Below are 17,978 nucleotides of genomic sequence, written 5' to 3'. Positions count from 1 at the left end.
CAGAGGGAGGCAATGGTAAACCCCCTTTGAATACCACTTACCATGAAATCCCTATTCGTAGGGTTGCCATAAGTCGGGATTGACTTGAAGGCAGTCCATTTCCATTTTCACTGTCAAGGTTGGCTCCAGGTTTTAGAGGCTCTCAAGGACCTTGGCCAACTTATCAGGTCAAAGGGGGGGGTCTGTCTCTCAGACTGCTCTGATTGGATGGGAAAACTAACCTCTGTTTCTCCAGATGTTACTAGACTACAATGCCATCAGCCCCAGCCAGAATGGCTAATGGTCAGGGATGATGGGAACTGCAGTCCAACATTTGGAGGGTCAAAAGTCAGCCATTCTCGACTTACAGCACAATAATGGCTTTACAATTTACATGAAAGATCACACACACCAGAAAGCCATCAGTCTTGCCTCTCTCTCCATGCTTCAGTGGGCTTTTTATAATTTTTTTTTTAAGTGGCATATGGTTATAGGTTTATCCTTCAGCTTATTAAAACACACACACTTCAAAATTGGGTCTGGGGATTGGGAAGGTGAGTTGGTGATGTCACAAGCACTAGCCAATTTGGCGCCTTCTACAGATGGCTTTTCCTCAGTTTATTGAGGTGAACCATTCCGTAAGCGTTTGTTCATAGCTCAGACTGGGAGACAAAGAAACGCATTTGTACTTGCACATCATGAGGGTACCTCCAAACCAGCTTCCACTGATCTAAAAATGAGATGTCCACCTTCATCCTAACATTGAGGATTGTGAGAAAAGCAGTCAACTCACCATGAACTACCAATGCAGGTGTGGGGGCAAGAATGTCCCGCTGCAGCAACAGGTGTGAAATCAAACAGATGACATTAATCACTCTACCATAAGAAGCCAACTTCTTCCTTACTGCTCAAAAACACACTGTATTCCTTTGATTTCCCTCAAAACTATTCTGAACACAGCGTGATTAGTCATTTTGGCCTATACTCCTTTAGAGGAACAGCGGGGTTTTAGTGGGAAATCCACAACCAGGCCCCTATTTGGGATCAGCAGCCTGCGTATCGCTTTCTGGGAAAAGCAAACAGCATGTCTGGAGTTGCTGTGCAAAGAAAATAACCAAGATGAATCCCATATTTCCTCCTCAGGCTCCCATAATCTATTTTCCACACACGTGGTACACAGAAAAGACATTCAGTCTGATTCTTGTTGAAGACGAAGGTTTGTAATTTAATCATACGCAAGAATTTTGTCGCTACAAACACCCCGGGAATAGAAGCTGTCCAGAAAAATCCCAAAGCAGGATTTCTCCGGCTTTGCCTAATGGGGCATGCACCCGAAGAGAAGAAAAAACAATTCTTTCAGTCTTTGTGGAGGAACAGCACATACCCGTTTCACACTCACCTTAAGTTGTGGGGTGTTTCCACATCATTGGTGGGGGACCTTGTCAGCCTAAGGCCTCATTCCCTTCTGGTCAACCTTCTGGGGCCCAGATGTCAGTGGTGGGCACAGCCAGTGCAACACATCTAATTTTTTCCTTTGAACAGTAAGGTAGTTTCTACACATGCGCACCCATCTCTGCTCTCTGTCCATGCAAGCAAGAGACATTCTCAGAGTTCATTCCAGCCAGGTAGAAAGACTCGCAAAAGGTGCAAAGCAGGTTTGGTGTAGGGTGTGGCTGGCGCAGGTCCCAAGGGCCAAATAGAGGCCTAGAGGGCCACATTTGACCCCTAGGCCTGAGGTTCCCTATCACTGTTGTATGTGGCAGGGAAGCAGGCCCTGTTCCCAGGCACGGTTTTTCACCCCTCAGGGTTCACTTCATATTTATTTATTTATTACATTTATACCCCGCCTTTCTTTCCGTGCTAGAAACCCAAGGCAGCTTAAATATGGTTCCCAGGCGGTCTCCCATCCAGGCACTGACCAGACCTGACCATGCTTAACTTCAGCAGGAAGCTGGCCTTAGGTGCCTTCAGACCACAGCCTGGGACCTATCTTTGCCTTTCACGCAATGTGAAAAAAACAAGCGGGCTCTATGAATATTCACCCAAACATGACCTTCGCAATCCTTACTTCTCAAAAGAAGGGATTATGGAATAGTGATGGTGGCTTTGCACACCGGACTCTGTGTGTGTGCATTCTACTTTCACATTGCATCTATGTGGCAGGCCAGGGATAGGGACGGGGAGAAAGTTGGAACCTACCTGATTTGCACTTCCTGAATTATGATCCTGGACGCATTTATTTATTATTCAATTCATATCCTTCCCTTTCTCCTACAGCGAGCCCAAGGCAGCAAACAAGTGATGAAACGTTAAAAACATTTAAAAAATAATAATCCAAGCATCTTTAAAACTGTTTTAAAAACCAAGCTTCTTTAAAAACAATCATAATTCAGATGCAGGCTGGGATTACGCCATTTGGGCCTTTAAAAAATGGTACCAACCAGCACTTTAAAACTGGAGTGCTAGCTGGTCGCAGATGATATACCACCTGTGTCAGTCTTAACATTCAGAGTCCTGGGTGGGATATTTCCAAACACATTGTTGTTACAACCCAACACATGCTACTCATGAAAACATTGGCATGCATGCCAGGAAGCAGGACGATTCAGCAGAAGAAAAAATCCAGGTGTAGTTTCAAACCCACGTTAAAAAGAAAAAAACAAAACAGCCCAGTAAATGCCTACAATCAGCATGGAACAATGTCAACCTCTCTTTGACAGACCACAGAAAGACCCACATTCCGTGCAACATTTCAGCCTAATCCAACAGCTATTAGGACAGCCTTCTTCCCCTCCGTGTGAGTTTCAAGTTCAGTCAGCCTCACACCCCCACCACTCTCTGAGTGGATACACGTCTCTATTAACCAGCTCCAATTGCCTAAAACATAAAGCATCTCTTCAGTGCTTGCAGACACAGCACTAGTTGTGGGTTTCTAAGCAATGAAAACCGAGACATATCAGGCGGGGGGGGGGAGGCATAAGGACCAAAGACATTGCTGCTACTTTGATGAAGAGCGGGGGCCTTTATAAAGGGACCTTTGAAATCAGCAGCAGCACATTCTACCGAAAACCACAGAAATCCCACCAATCTCAGCAACGCCTTCCACCAAAGAGGTTTATTTTATCATATTTCCACACTGTCCAGATCAATTTTTGATTTGGGGCAATGGCGGACAAACTCCCTCGAACCACATTCGTCCAGTGGCCAAATAGCAACTATAGTTAACTATTTTGGAAGTGCCATCTTACTTTATGCCCAGATTGCAATCTTAAAAAATAAACTATGAAGATTATTTATTGTTTAAAATCTGCTTATACAGATATATAATGATAGATATCATAATTTGCTTCTTAGCCTGTTGGCAAAGATCAAGTGTAGTGTATAATGTAATTATCTAATTACAATAGTGTAAATAAATTGTACAGATGTATATTCTCCTGAAAAGTATTGTTCCAAAACATTACTTTTTCTTCTATCATATCAAATTTTGATAGTGTTCAAATTATCCCATATTCTTTCAAACCAATTTGAGATTTGGGGATGGGAGTTCTGAGCTTTTCTTGCAAGTTTTCGCAGTGTCTATTTATGCAGCAAACAATAGATTTAATATTACTTACAAATCCTCCTCTAATACTGTATCCATTGCAGAATTTAATATTTTGGGATCATTTGGTATTTGATAACCAGTTATTTCCAAAATAAGATTGCAAATTGTTGTCCAATGTATTGAGATAATTGGACAGCTCCATTATATATAAGCCCTGGGCTCCTTGTGGGAAGGGCGGAATATACATTTTAATAATAATAATATGTTGCCTAGTATATTTGGATTACTAGAGAGTAACTATATGTAACTATTTCAGAAATGCTATCTGTCCTTTGCCTAGGGACAGGTTGTAGTCCTAAAATACACAGAAAGAGAGAGAAATAGCTTTCGAAGCAAGCTTATCAGGTGCTGTACATGTGAACCAGAAACACTGCTGGTCAGAAAACAATCCCCTGGCATGTCCTTTGCCATTGGGTCAGATGCTTGAGGCAGGCATTGCAAGCAATTCAAGCTGGGATAGCAACATTGCACCCCAGAATTCTCTTGCTCTTGTCAATCAGCTAATTGCCAGAGAGCCAGTCCTGTGCAACTGCTTGCTATGAAGCTCCAACATGCTTTTCACTCCTTCTTGCACAGAAGACCTAGACTCTTCATTTGCACTTTTAGACTGCCTGCTGATTGGCTGTCCCCTCTGCCCTAGGTATTACTTGTCACTTCTCAGGGCTTCTCAAGTGTGGGGGTGCCTAATACCTGGATCTTGGCCTCTCAAAATATGCACAGGGGGGAAGAGTAACTGACCCTTGCCTTCTCATCCTACCTGCATGCCTTCCACCCTTAATTCTCTTCCACCTGACATAATCCAGTTATGCATTTTCACAGCTGCTCCAATGCAGTGCTGCACTATGACAGCTACCAGAGAGAAAAAGGATACAGCTGCCATAGCACTGCTGCACTGTATGCCAAGCTGTAGAATCAGAAGAAATATGGTAAAACCTGTTTTGAACTGTACCACTTTAGGATGCTGATGGACAGTTTAGAGGGGGGGGAAGGAATTCCTATCATGTCAGCAATGTTACTGGTCTGATGGTTTTCTTCATGCCACTGAGGACCATTCAAACGCAATCTCTCACCATGAACTTGCATCTTGTAGAAACAATAGCAGATCTGTGCTTCTTCTGAAAATGCTTGTGGGCATGGATGGAGAACCAGCTTCCCTTCAGATACCGTTGAACTACAACTCCTGCTCACCTCTGACCATTGGCCATGGTGGGCGTTGGAGTCCAACAACATCTGAAGAGGACCCAACCCAAGGTTCTTTCAGGGCAACTGCTGGAGACAGTCTTGGAGAGGTTTCCCACTAGATGCTAATGTGTTGCTGTTCAGGACCAGAATTTGGGGGGGGCTCCATCTTCTCCCCAGTGTCTCCTAGCTCTGGGCGGTCTGTGTCTTCCACAGAAAAAGAGTCATCTCGGTTGGGCCAGGACCCAGCATGGCAGTCTCACAATCTCCATTGGGCCTTGCAGGCTTACCAAGTCCTATTGCGCTCTTTCATGTCGAGCTGCCTTGCTCTAGTTTCTACACTAGGTGCTGGTCGTGGACATCCTAGAAGCTGAGGCCCCATTTGTACCATATTTTTAAAGCACTGTGACCACTTTAAGCAGTCATGGCTTCTCCCAAAGAATCCTGGGCACTGTAGTTTGTTAAGGGTTCTGAGTTGGTAGAAGACCCCTATACCCATCACTGAGCTACAGTTCCCAGAGTGGTTTAACAATCAATCCTTCTTCCCAGGGAACTCTGTGAATTGTAGCTCTGTGAAAGAAATAGGCAGCCTTCTCTCAGCACCCTTAGCAAACTACAGTTACCAGGATTCTTTGAGGGAAGCCATGACTGATAAAGTGGGATAATAGTGCTTTAAATATATGGTGCGGATGTAGCCCAAGATATGCCACAGGAGAAAGGGCCTTCCCAGTAGTGGCTCCTCACTTGTGGATTGCTTTCCCAGAGAGGTCTGCCTGGTGCCTACTTTAATGTTGTTTCAACACCCAAGACCTGTTGATCCCCACCAGTCTTTTAAATCTGATCCTTTTGCCCCCCTGGGAGGTTTGAGGCCATGATTACGTGTCATTGGGATGGTTTTAGTTTCCTTTCCATTTAACACTGACTGTTTCAATTCTGTATGGCTTTCATTATGTCGCATGTTGTCCAGAAAACATTACTTATTAGGTGACAAATAAAGGCAATAAATATTTTTTTTAAGGGGGTGGCTATGGAGAGTAGCCTACAATCTTTGTGGAACGAGAATGAAGCAAAGGGTTCTGCAGGGCGAAGCTGGCAGACTGTTCAGTGGAAATGAAGTGATGTAAGAAGCTAACAGCAGCTGTGTAGGTGGACAGCCAGAAATTTCCATCCTCTGCTGCAGGAGTTTAGATTGAAACTAGCTCCGATTACGGGGCCGGTACCAAGATTCCAGCAGAATTTTTCCAGGTGCCCAGCTGAAGTCGTTTTCTCACGAAGCCGCTTCCAATGCTGAAGTGGAGTTTTGGAGCCCAGTTATATTACTCCTGTTCTGTCAAGTGAAAGGGCGTGGGCCAAAGCCATGTGATGCAGCATCCTTGGTGATGTTAAACAAGTCTGGGCCTTCCCAGTTACTGAGCGGCAGATTGCCAGGGAAGCCCAGGGTTTTCACCAGGAGTTCAGTGACTGAAGAAAGGAGAGATACAAGTGCAACAAACAAATAATAGTTTTTCTAAACCAAATAACGGGTGCCTGCCTTAAGACCTTCAGTGGTAGGCTGCGCTGCTGTGATGTCACAGACTGTCCCTCACCAATCTAGCTTAACTAAGTGAACGTACTGTCACGTATCTATTCTGGCTATTGTTTTCTCTTCTATATGCTCAGAAGATTTTTTTTTAAAGGAACTGAGAGATTTTATTATTATTTATTCCATGTCCCCCCCACCCGCAACTCTGACCCTGATTTTCCGCCGCAGGAAATCCTTAAGGCACTTACCAACTTTGGTTTAGGGGGGGAAATAAGTAAAAGGGGGCATGGAGAATCTGTGCCTTTTCAGATGTTCTTCAACTCCAACCCCCATCAGCTCTTGCTAGAGTGACTGGTGGGAGTTGCAGTCTAGTTTTTTAAAAAAGGAATTCTGCAGGGCCACAGGCTTTCCTATCCCTGGCATAGTTTTATCAGATCATGAATAGTGTGAAGATAAATCTTTCTCATACCATACAGGAACACAAAAAGCACATTCCTTCCCCCCCCCGCAAGAATCCTGGGAACTGTAGTTTGTTAAGGGTGCTGGGAATTGAAGTTCTGTGACACGTAAACTACACTTCCCAGGATTCCTGTGGGAGGGAAAGCTGCTTTAAACATGTTTTAACTGTATGGTGTGTACACAGCCAGAAGGAGCCACCTTGCACCGAGTGAGTCCCTTGGGTCCATCTAGGTCAATACTGACTGGCAGCAGGATTTCAGACAGGGGTTGCCTTTCCCAGCCCTACGTAAAACACCTGGGGTTGGGATTGGGACCTTTTGCATGCAAAGCAAATGCTCTACTACCGAGCTATAGGACTTCCCCAAACCCTCCCCAGGCCTTGCAGCCATGAAGGGGCAACATTAGTCAAACAGGGCCGAAGGACAGCAACAGGCCGCGCCTTTAGCAAGGGCCCCAACTTCGAGCGGCTTATGCTGGCTTCCAGCTACTTAGGTTTTTCTGTTAATTGGAACTCTCCCCCATGCGATTAAGGAGGCAGGGAGCGTCTGTAAGTAGGGGCAGTGACGCAAGAGAAAATGTTTTCAGTAGCAGCTTCTGAGCTATGGAAATCCCTCCCATGGAAGATCCACGTGTCCCCGGCATGACAGGCATCCCAACGCTCCTTGAAAAGCATTTTGTTTTGCAAGGCCTTTAGGGTTGGAGTGGTTTGAAAAAACAAACAAACAAATCCTGCTTTGCTGTCAAAATGCTGTCGCCGTGCGACTCCCCCGCCCCTCTGGACACTCTGATTTATTCATTTAATTGTTTTACGCATTATTATTTTCACATTTATGTTTTTTTATGATGCAAGGCCTTTCTGGTGGAAAAAGCAGCTACGGCATAGCAATTTACATAAATCAGGCAAGAGGGGGCTTTTTTTTCCGCTCGAGGGCCACATTCCCATTTGGGAACCTTCCGAAGGCCACATGCCGGCGGATGGCAGGGCCAGAGGCCAAAGTGGGCAGAGCAACAAATACAAAATTTACCTCTGGACAGAAGGCTCATTCTGTACACACTTACTTAATCCTCCATCGAGGCAATCAACTGGGTTGAAGTCAACTAAGTCCTACTCAGAGTAGACCCATCGAAATTAATGGACCTAAGTCATTGATGTCTATTAACTGCAATGGGTCTACACTGAGTAGCAGTAATGTTGAATACCACCCATTATCAGAGTTCAAGGCATGTTCCAGGCAGGCAAAATCACTCAAGAAGGGTAGGCAGTAGGGGTATGGCTGGGAAAGGGGGTGTTGCCTAGAGAGAGTCCCTAGAGAGCCATAGAGAGTGGTCTGGAGGGCCACATTTGTCCCCTGGTGCTCTGTGCCACTGGAATATATATTTCCCTTTCCTTCCCGGCTCTCTTTTCTTGCAAAGCCTCCCCATGTTGACCACTTTTGCAAAGTCTATTCATCTCATACTGCAATGCTACACATTGTTACCTTTGAGCAAACCCCACTGAAAACACCAGGACTTGCTTCTTAGACATGCATAGGGATTGCACTGAGAAATGCTTACTTTTTTTGCTCAGTTAGCTAGCGCAGGACAAAGGGGTTTGGGGGGTCTGTTATAAGACATAGCTCAGCACAGTGGAGTAGAGAGTGACCTAGGAATCCCCCCTCCCCAATTTAAGTCTCACTTCAAACTCATTTGAGAAGGGCACCAATGTAACATTCTGACCATGGTGGAGCCAATTTAGGGGGAGCCTTGCTACATTCGGCCCAAACACATTTATTCTTTATCTGGCAGAGTTCCAAAATAAGCAGTTCTGCAATTTTGCAGGAGACACTGGCTCTGCACAGTGCTTACTGGCTAGTGCCTGAGTTGTCACCAACAAAACTCCTTCCTTCTCAAACCGGACTGCCTAGGCACAGCACCAATTAGCTAGTGCTCACGCTGTCAAAAAGAAAATCCATCCCTTCTCAGTCCTCAGAAACCGCCTGTGCACACTGCTGACTGGCAAGTGCCTTCAAGTCACGAACAAAGCATCTCCCTTCTCAATCCTCTAGGTGTACATTCTAGGCAATTTCACCCCAATCCCCACTTGTTGTCAATTGTTTTATTGTTTTCCAAAGTGACTGTTGGGAAAAGTGTAAATAATGCTAATCCGTATTTATTCCTGCCTCCTTAATCTAGAGTAACCACTACCAACACTACTCCTTTCCCCACCACCATCCCAGCACAAAAAAAAGTAGATTAGGATCTCAAGTCAACCCTTGTATATCATGCATTGGAAGGAAGAGACACAAGCTCTGTCCTTCCTTCATTGATGTTATGTTCAAAAAGGTATCTGAAGTGCGTCACAAAAGAATGTGGGTTAAATTATCCAGAAGCTGCATCCAACTGAACTAATGACGGAGTTTGGTCTGAAGTCTTTACTGCTATTTGGATTAGCTAATTGCTTGACATCTTCCTCTGGTTATATAAAGAACAAGAAGGTGAGGGAGAGACAGAGAGAAAGAGGCATCCCATAATAAAAATCCTTGTGAAATGGCAAACAAAAACAACAACAACCCCAAACCCCTCAGCCAATCCAAAACCAGATTTTTCTAGTCCTAAATGTCCCAGATGACATGAAAATGTGTAGATAATCAGTACATGGCGGGGAGGGACTGAACCCATTGACCTTATTTCCAACGTCCATGTCTTAAATCAGTTGACACTGCCCCTCTCTTCACACATAGGTTATCCACCAATTTTGTGTTGTCAGTGCAGAGCTATTATATGCCAAGGCTTGTGCCCATCTGAAGTTGACCCACAAATAATCCCAGATCAATGCAGGAGTTGGTAGTGGTAAGGGATGACTTTGCACATGTACAGAGACCCTCCATTGCTGTTACTCCTTCATTGCTAGGCTGAACTCCGTCTGGCCTTCAGGACAGGTTCCAAGGCTACCAAATATTCTTCTGCTCAAATGAAATCACTGGACCAATGACAGTTATAACAAGACACCAAAAGCAATCATGCTAAACCCTCCCACTGATCCCACAGGAAGCCACTTTGAACACACTTGTGTGAGAAAGTGGTATATAAAAAATTATAATAAAAATAAAGATATACTTGGAAACACGTCACCCTGATTTCCAGGAAATGAAGCAGCCCTGAAGTCTCCCTTGCACACTGCTGTGCATGCAGATTAACAAAAGTAACTTCCTTACTTTCCATAACGCCCAGATGAGAAACTTAAGATACAATAACTTTTTATTATTTTATTCACGTTTTAAAGAAAAAGTAGCCTGGCCCAAGGCCGAACTCTTGCCCACCTTTAAAACGCTTGTTGTGATTACTCCATGCTATGCAAAAGACACTCTGCACATGGGCAAGGGCACACTCTTAAAAAAAAAATTTAATCAGAAGTTCCAGAAGTGAATCTGGAACTTCTGGATTGAGGGATGGAGAGGTTCCAGAGCAAATGAAAAGCCCTGCTTTCACAAGACCCAACATCCTGGCTGCAAACTTCACAAAGCTTGACAAAACTCTTCAGGCTTATGCTACAGAGCATTACCGATCGCTATAATTGTCCCCCAGAGCTTTGTGCATCTCAGGCCCGATTCCAGCCACCAAAGTTGACTTAGTATTTCAGTACTCAAAAGGCAATGAGCTCCGGTGATGGGGGGGGGGAGTGCGTGTGTGCGATCACGGAATAGCTTGCAAGCTTTTTTATTTTTATTTTTTGGAGAGGGGTGTTGGTGGCAGCGGCGCGTGGTAAGAAAACTTAATGGTCTCTGAGAGCCAACACCACGAAACAGGAAACAGAAGACACGGCTGGAGAGCGAAGTTTTCAGACGAAGCAAAAAGTGAGTCCCAACAGATTTACTGAATCAAGCACCAAGACCAAATCAAAAGTACACCCCAACAATAACAACAACCCCGCAAAGTGGGGAGATGGGAGGGGAGCGCGACGGGGGAGGGGCGGGAGAAAAGAGACAGAGAGGCCACCCCATCAAAAGAAATCCTCAAGCGCAAAACCAATAAATAAAATAAATCTAACCTCTTTTCCCCCCTTTTTTTTGCAGGAAGTCACAGAAAACTTGAATCACTTCGTTCTCGGCTCCATGTCCGATGCCTTCTTCCCGCCGGCAACAGCTAAGAGCCCCCCCTCCACGCACAAGAGATGGGAGGGGAGAAGAGGGGGGCGGGTGCCCCGGCTTTGGAACCGGATCGTGCTTCTTTGCCTCCGAACCCTCCTACTACTCCACAACAGATGAGCCCCCCCCCCACAAAAAAACACCTCCAGGACTGCCGGTGCCTTCTGCTCCCAGCTGCAAACTCCGGATGCAATCCCCCCGCCGCCGCGTCAAAAGAGGGGGGGGGGAACCACCCTCTTGCACAAGGTTCTTGTGTGCATATAAAAAAAAGAAATCGCAGAGGAGGAGGGAAGGAGGGGGTTAAATAGGTCCTGAACAATTCCCCGGAGCGGAGGGTGCCGAGGGATAAAGACGCGACTCCTGCACCCAGCGCAGCGAGAAAAAGAAAAGGCAACTTTCCGCTGGCGGCTTCCACGTCCCGCTTGCGGAGCGGAGCTCTCGGGAAAGGGCTCGGGGGCGAAAGCTACAGGAAGCGATGACGGCAAAGGCGGCGGCAGCCAATCGGAGCCGAGGAAGCTTTGGCTGGGACGGGGCTCCAGCTCCCGGCGCGGGACCTTTTCGGGCAGACGGCGGTGCCGGCGCTCAGGTGCGTGGTGAGGGTAAAGGGCCTGGGTGGGCCGGCCGGGATACTGGCTGCCCTTTAGGGGTCTCTCGGCTGTAGAGCGACGGTTCCCTGAACTGATGAAAGGCCGCTGAAGGGGTTTTCTGTCGCCTGTAGCAATTAAGATGCACTGAACTTGTCGAGGATTATCAATACTTTGGCACAGTCATTAACCCAAAGGGAGACAATAGTCAAGAAATCAGAAGAAGGCTAGGACTGGGGAGGGCAGCTATGAGAGAACTAGAAAAGGTCCTCAAATGCAAAGATGTATCACTGAACACTAAAGTCAGGATCATTCAGACCATGGCATTCCCAATCTCTATGTATGGATGTAAAAGTTGGACAGTGAAAAAGGCGGATAAGAGAAAAACCAACTCATTTGAAATGTGGTGTTGGAGGAGAGCTTTGCAGATACCATGGACTGCGAAAAAGACCAATAACTGGGTGTTAGAACAAATTAAACCAGAACTATTGCTAGAAGCTAAAATGATGAAACTGAGGTTATCATACTTTGGGCACATCATGAGAAGACATGATTCACTAGAAAATACAATGAAAATGGAGTGCCTTCAAGTCGATCCAAACTTATGGCTACCCTATGAATAGGGATTTTATGGTAAGCGGGATTCAGAGGGGGTTTACCATTGCCTCCCTCTGAGGCTACTCCTCCCCAGCTGGCTAGGGCCTGCTCAGCTTGCCACAGCTGCACAAGCCAGCCCCTTCCTCGTCTGCCACTGCCAGCTGGGGGGCAACTGGGCTCCTTGGGACTATGCAGCTGGCCCACAGCTGCACAGTTGGTAGGGCACGTATCCCCTGAGCCACTCATTGTGGGGGTGATCTTTAGCTGGCCCTTGACACCCAGGAGACACGAGCGGGGATTTGAACTCAAGACTCTGGATCCCAGCCAGGCTCTCCTCCCCACTGTGCTATACCGGCAACCTTGAAAAGACAATAATGCTGGGAAAAACAGAAGGGAGTAGAAAAAGAGAAAGGCCAAATGAGATGGATTGACTCCATAAAGGAAGCCACAGACCTGAACTTACAAGATCTGAACAGGGTGGTTTATAACAGATGCTACTGGAGGTCGCTGATTCATAGGGTTGCCATAAGTTGTAATCGACTTGAAGGCATATAACAACAAATGCTTTTAAATTGTATTTTATGGCTTCTTTTAATTGCATTATGTTGCATTACAGTTTTAATTCCGTAGAATACAGTATAGTAATAAAATACAATATAATCGGTGGTATTGTCACAGTCTGTCTGCCTAACCTACCTCACAGGGTTGTTGTGAGGATAAAATGGAGAGGGAGGAGAACCATGTATGCCTCCTTGAGCTCCTTGGAGGAAAGGTTGGATATAAATGTTATAATGTAATGTGCTTGATGCTAGTCCTACACAGAGTAGATGTATTGAAGTTAATGGGCATGACTAACTTAGGTTCATTAATTTCAATGGGTCTTCTTTGAGTAGGGCGTAGTTGACCGCAGCCCAATAAAAATCAATATGAACATTTAATGCATGCATGTCAGAGCAGCTGTTCTTCACAGGCACACAGTGGATCAACTGAATGGACCTCTGCTGGTCCCCAGACCACAGTTTGGGAACCCCTGCTGTAGATATTATTTTTAAACAATTCTAATTGATTAAAGATGAGTTTAAAGTTAATAATAATCCAGTTTAGATGCTGAATGTAGACAGCAGTAAGCTGGATTGAAAGCAGAGTTAGATGGGCTTTTTTCCCCTCAGTGCAATTCTTTGCATGGCTACTTGGAAGTAAGCCCCATTGAGTTTATTGGGAGTTGCATACATGCGCATAGGATTGCAGATCGGTAGAGCATAGCTATGGTACAAACATAACAGTGCAGTCCTTGGCATGTTTACTCTGGAGTAAGCCCCGCTGAATTCATGAGACGTGGAGCCAGATAATTAGTCACAGGATTGCATCCTAAGGCTGCCTAAACACATCTACTAGGGGGAATAAGCCCCACTGAACACAGTAGGACTTAAGATGTGTGGGAATGCTCTGTGCAAATTGTTTAACCACACCTCCCCAACCTGGTGCCCTCCAAGCTGTTTTGGACTGCAACTCCCATCAGCCCCAGACTCCTCTATGTTTGCTTTAGACAATGTTGGCTGGGGCTGGTGGGAACTGTAGTCCAAAACAGCTGGAGGGCACCAGGTTGGAGAACACTGAGTTTAACAGTAATTTCCTCTCTTCCCAGGGAAGTTCTGGGATCTTAATGTTGTGACTTGGAAGACTGGCAATCTCTTCCAGAGAATTGGCAGCGTGCTCAACAAAACACAGTTGCCAAGATTCTACAAGGAAAAGCTAGGACCGTTATATTGATTTTATATTTACACTTTTAAATTTATAGTGTAGATGAGATGTCCATGTACACAAGATTAATCTGAATTTAACCTGTTTGGTCTGAAAGGATAGGCTATGCTAAGCATACAGGGCAGGGATGGGGAACCTGTGGCTCTCCCATGATGCTGAACTACAGCTCCCATCAGCCGCAGCATGGGAGTATGGCCAATGGCCAGAGATGATGGGAGCTGTAGTTCAGCAACATCTGGAGAGCCAAAGGTTCCCCACATCTGATAAGAGAAGAACAAGCCTTGCTGAAGAAGGACCAGTATGGCTTCTGCAAAGGCAAGGCCTGTCTAACCTAGTGTTCTTTGAGAGTGTCAATAAGTGTGAGAATTGGGATAATGCAGCTGTGCGCTCAGACTTTCAAAAAGCTTTTGACAGGAAGAATCCTGAGTAAACAGAGCAGTCTTGTGATAAGGTGACAGGCCAGAATCATAATGCTGTTATATATATCCCAGGCTATGGTCTGAAGGCACATGAGGCCAGCTCCCTGCTGAAGCTAAGCAGGGTCAGGTCTGGTCAGTGCCTGGATGGGAAACCACCTGGGAACCATATGTAGGCCGCCTTGGGTTTCAATCATGAAAAAGAAAGGCAGGGTAGAAATGTAATAAATAATAAATAAATATCTATGGTGCGACCACGCTTGGAATAGCATGTACCACACTGGTCGTTGCACCTTTAAAAGGCTGCTGCACATCTGGAAAATGTGCAGTAAAGGGGGGAGATGATCAAGAGGCTGAAGCAACTCCCCTGTAAGGAAAGGTTAAAAGATTTGGCACTTTTTCATTTGGAAAAAAGGCAAGTAAGAAGGCACATGACAGAAATATATACATGCATGGTGTGGAGAACATGGCTAGGGAAATGTCTCTCATAATATTAGAACTCAGGGACATGCAACGAGGGAGAATACCGGGAGATTCAGGACAAGCAAAAAGAAATACTTCAGGACACAGTGCATAGTTAAACTGTGGGATTTGCTGTTTCAGGATAACCACCAACTTGGATGGCTTTAAAAGGGGACTAGGCAATTCATGCAGGACATGGCTCTCAATGGCTACTAGCCATAATGGCTGTGTGCCACCTCCAGTGTCAGAGGTAGTGTGCCTCCGAATACCAGTTGCTGGGAAATACCGGCTGCGGGAAAGTACTGATGCACTCATGTCCTGCTTCCCATAAGCAGCTGGTTGGCCACTGCGAGAACTACATAAGTCACAAGGAGGCCTCTAGGTCACAACAAGCAACTGAAAAGTCTAATAAACAATAGGATCAACAACAACAACAGGATGCTGGACTAGTCTGATCTGACTGGAAATGAGTGTTATGACTTAATACTGCAGATCACACTGCTGTTAAAGGCACAGGGACAGAACAAAGTGGATGTTTTTTTTTAATTGGTTGGCAATTCTAGCTACGGGATCCTGTGCCTGTAAAGCACAGGCTTGTCTTTCCTGCAGGAAGTGTCTCTCCCCCTGCTCCTGCCTGCCCCCACCCCCAGCCAGCAAAGTTCCTGTCCCTGTCAGTTTCTTCTGACCAAATAGCGCACAACAGTGGCCGGCGTTGATTTATTATTTTGTACAGAGATTTACTGCTTGAAAAGTCAGACAAGGGTCCAGGGAGATCCTTGCTGTCAGAGCCCCCTCCCGTCCTTGTGCCTCTAGCCTTGCAGGAAGTGCAACTCACATTGCCTTTCCTGCAGCTTCTTTAGAACGGCTTTTCCAACATTATTTGGGATCTCCATTAAGTGGTACAAACGTATCTGGATACAACTGGCGGTCTGTCTCGCCTGCAGCCCCGTCTGGCCTTTTGGGGTATAATAATGTGCTGCTTGACTGAGTTGCAGTGAGTTTCAGCATACCTCCACAGTGTTGGGATAACAACTTTGGACTACATTACCAGGACTATCGAGGATCAATCCTGCAAGACAAATTTCTCTCTCTGTCTGTCTGTCTGTCTTTGTGGTCTAGCCTTGTGGATTGTGGGAATGTTGGGGACATAATTTATCTTGACTTCAGCAAAGCATTTTATGAAGTTCCCCATGATATGTTAGTGAACTGATTGCTGATAATACCGTCAACTTGTTTCAAAGCTGGTTGGAAAACTATTTTCCAGGGATGGGGTGCCTTTTTGGCTTGGCGGGTCAGATCTTTATTTCTACCCCCACCGTACAGGTCAACTTCGACAGGTGGACTGGCCCATCGATCTGTCAATCATCTGATGTTATGGTGACATAAGATGACTGATAGGGGGGCAATCCCGCCCACCTATCAAAGTTGCCCTGCAGGGTGGGGGGAGGGGTTTGCTTCGCCAATGTGTCCCCTGCAGGGAACACTCTGGCGAAGCAGCACCCAGCAGGATTTAACCCTGCACGCCACCCGTCAGCTGACTTTTAATTTTTTATTTTATTTATTGCTATATTTATTATCCCACCTTGCCTCTAAGCAGTCAAGGTGCCATACAAACATGGTTATCCCACTCCTGATTTTATCCTCACAACAACCCTGTGAGGTAGGTTAGGCTGAAAGATAGTAACTGGCCCAAGGTCACCCAGTAAGCTTCATGGCTGAGCAGCGATTTGAACCCTGCTCTCCGAAGGTCCCACTCCGACACTCTAAGCATTACTCCAAACTGGCCCAATGAAGTCAGCTGATTGACAGGTGGGCATGGTCTGGGGGAAATGGCCACATGGCAAAATTGGACTCCCTGGTGGGCCAAGATTGGCCTGTGAGCCAGAGGTTCCCTGCCCCTGCTATAGTTGGTTATGGGCATCACACTTTGAGAAGAATATAGACAAATTGTAATAGGTTCAGAGGAAGGCAGTGGGCATGGTCAGAGGCATGGACAGTAGTCGTATGAGGAAAGGTTGAAGGAACTGGACATGTTTAGCACGGAGAAGGGATGGCTGAAAGAGAACATGACGGCACTCTTCAAATATCACTAGGAGAGGGCAAAAACTATCAGTGTGGATATTACTGGATTGGAGATCATATTGAAGAGAGCAAAGGTTTGGGTCCCCTCCTGATGATCTCTTTATTGAGCATTCGTCCTGCTTTGTTGGCAGGGTGTCTACAGGCCTCCCCATGAGTTAAATCCACACTTTACACGCATTTCCCCAGCACTTTCCCAACCACAAAAAAGTCTGTTAAAAAGTAGATTTGTTGTGCTTAGTGGAGGCCAGTACCCAGTTGGCAAGGGAGATCAGCAGCAGGTGGAGGTAGAGTCAATTAATCCTAGCTTTGTCTCCGTCCCACACCCTGCTGAGTTCTATAACAAGGGCAGCGCTGAGACGAAGGTGGAAGAAGCTGGCAGGCGGTGCCACCTCCTGGGCTGGTTGTAAGAAAAGGCAGGCAGGCAGGGAGGCTGGGTCTGGTTGAGAGCAGACTGAAGATGATGGGGCAGTCCCCCATTCAGCCCAGTGGACCACTCTTGTGCTAGGGTGACAGGGCCCTTGAAACCACTTCAACTGCATGAACCTAAAGTTCTGGACTGCTGCTGCAAAATACTGACAGTCTGTAGGTGCCCTTGTTCTTTGTTGCTGATTCAGAGGGCAGAACTCGATCTAACCGGCTTAAGGCACAGAAGGGTAGATTTTGGCTGAACTTCAGGAGAAACACCTTAATGATAAGAGCAGTTTAACAACAGAACCAATAACCCTGGGTGAAGGTGGAGTCTCCCTCGCTGGGATATCGTCAAGCAGAGGCTAGGCAGCCAGTTCTGGGAGATCCTCTCTGCATTTCCGGAGCTGGACTTAATGGCCTATACAGTAGGGCCCCACTAATATGGCGGGATAGGGACCAGGTCCCCGCTGTAAAGCGGAAATCGACGTAAAGCAGGGCTCCATAGACTATAATGGGCCGCTTTGCGAAAAAATGACACAAAAACATCGCAAAATGGCAAAATTGGCTTTAAAACAGGGAATTTCCCCTTCTTGAAAGCCGCCGCATCAGCGGAACGCCATAATGCGGGACCCTACTGTACCTAAAAGGTCCCCTCCAAGTCTATGATTCTCTGTTGTGAGCCTGTCTTTGACAGCAGGGATGGAAGGTTCTGTCCATTTCTGTTCTCTCAGTTTCTCGTTTTTCCAGTCTTAAATTCAGTTCTTTGAATTTAGCTATTTGCATCAATTTACTTTTTTT

At 46.0% G+C, this 17,978-nt stretch overlaps 1 protein-coding gene across 1 annotated transcript in view; it reads right to left on the bottom strand.

The window, feature by feature from the left end:
* Positions 1-11,300, bottom strand: part of LOC133365109 (mitogen-activated protein kinase kinase kinase 3-like) — a 127,569-nt gene extending 116,269 nt beyond the window's left edge. The window contains exon 1 of the mRNA XM_061586507.1: positions 10,774-11,300. The gene's annotated coding sequence lies outside the window, so the exon portion shown is untranslated. The remainder of the gene's footprint in view (positions 1-10,773) is intronic.
* Between the last annotated feature and the right edge of the window lie 6,678 nt (positions 11,301-17,978).

Source organism: Rhineura floridana, chromosome 10, assembly GCF_030035675.1.
Source record: "Rhineura floridana isolate rRhiFlo1 chromosome 10, rRhiFlo1.hap2, whole genome shotgun sequence".
Classification (NCBI taxonomy): Eukaryota; Metazoa; Chordata; class Lepidosauria; order Squamata; family Rhineuridae; genus Rhineura; species Rhineura floridana.
The sequence above is the reverse complement of the archived record's forward strand: the minus strand, read 5'-3'. Positions and strand labels throughout refer to the sequence as shown.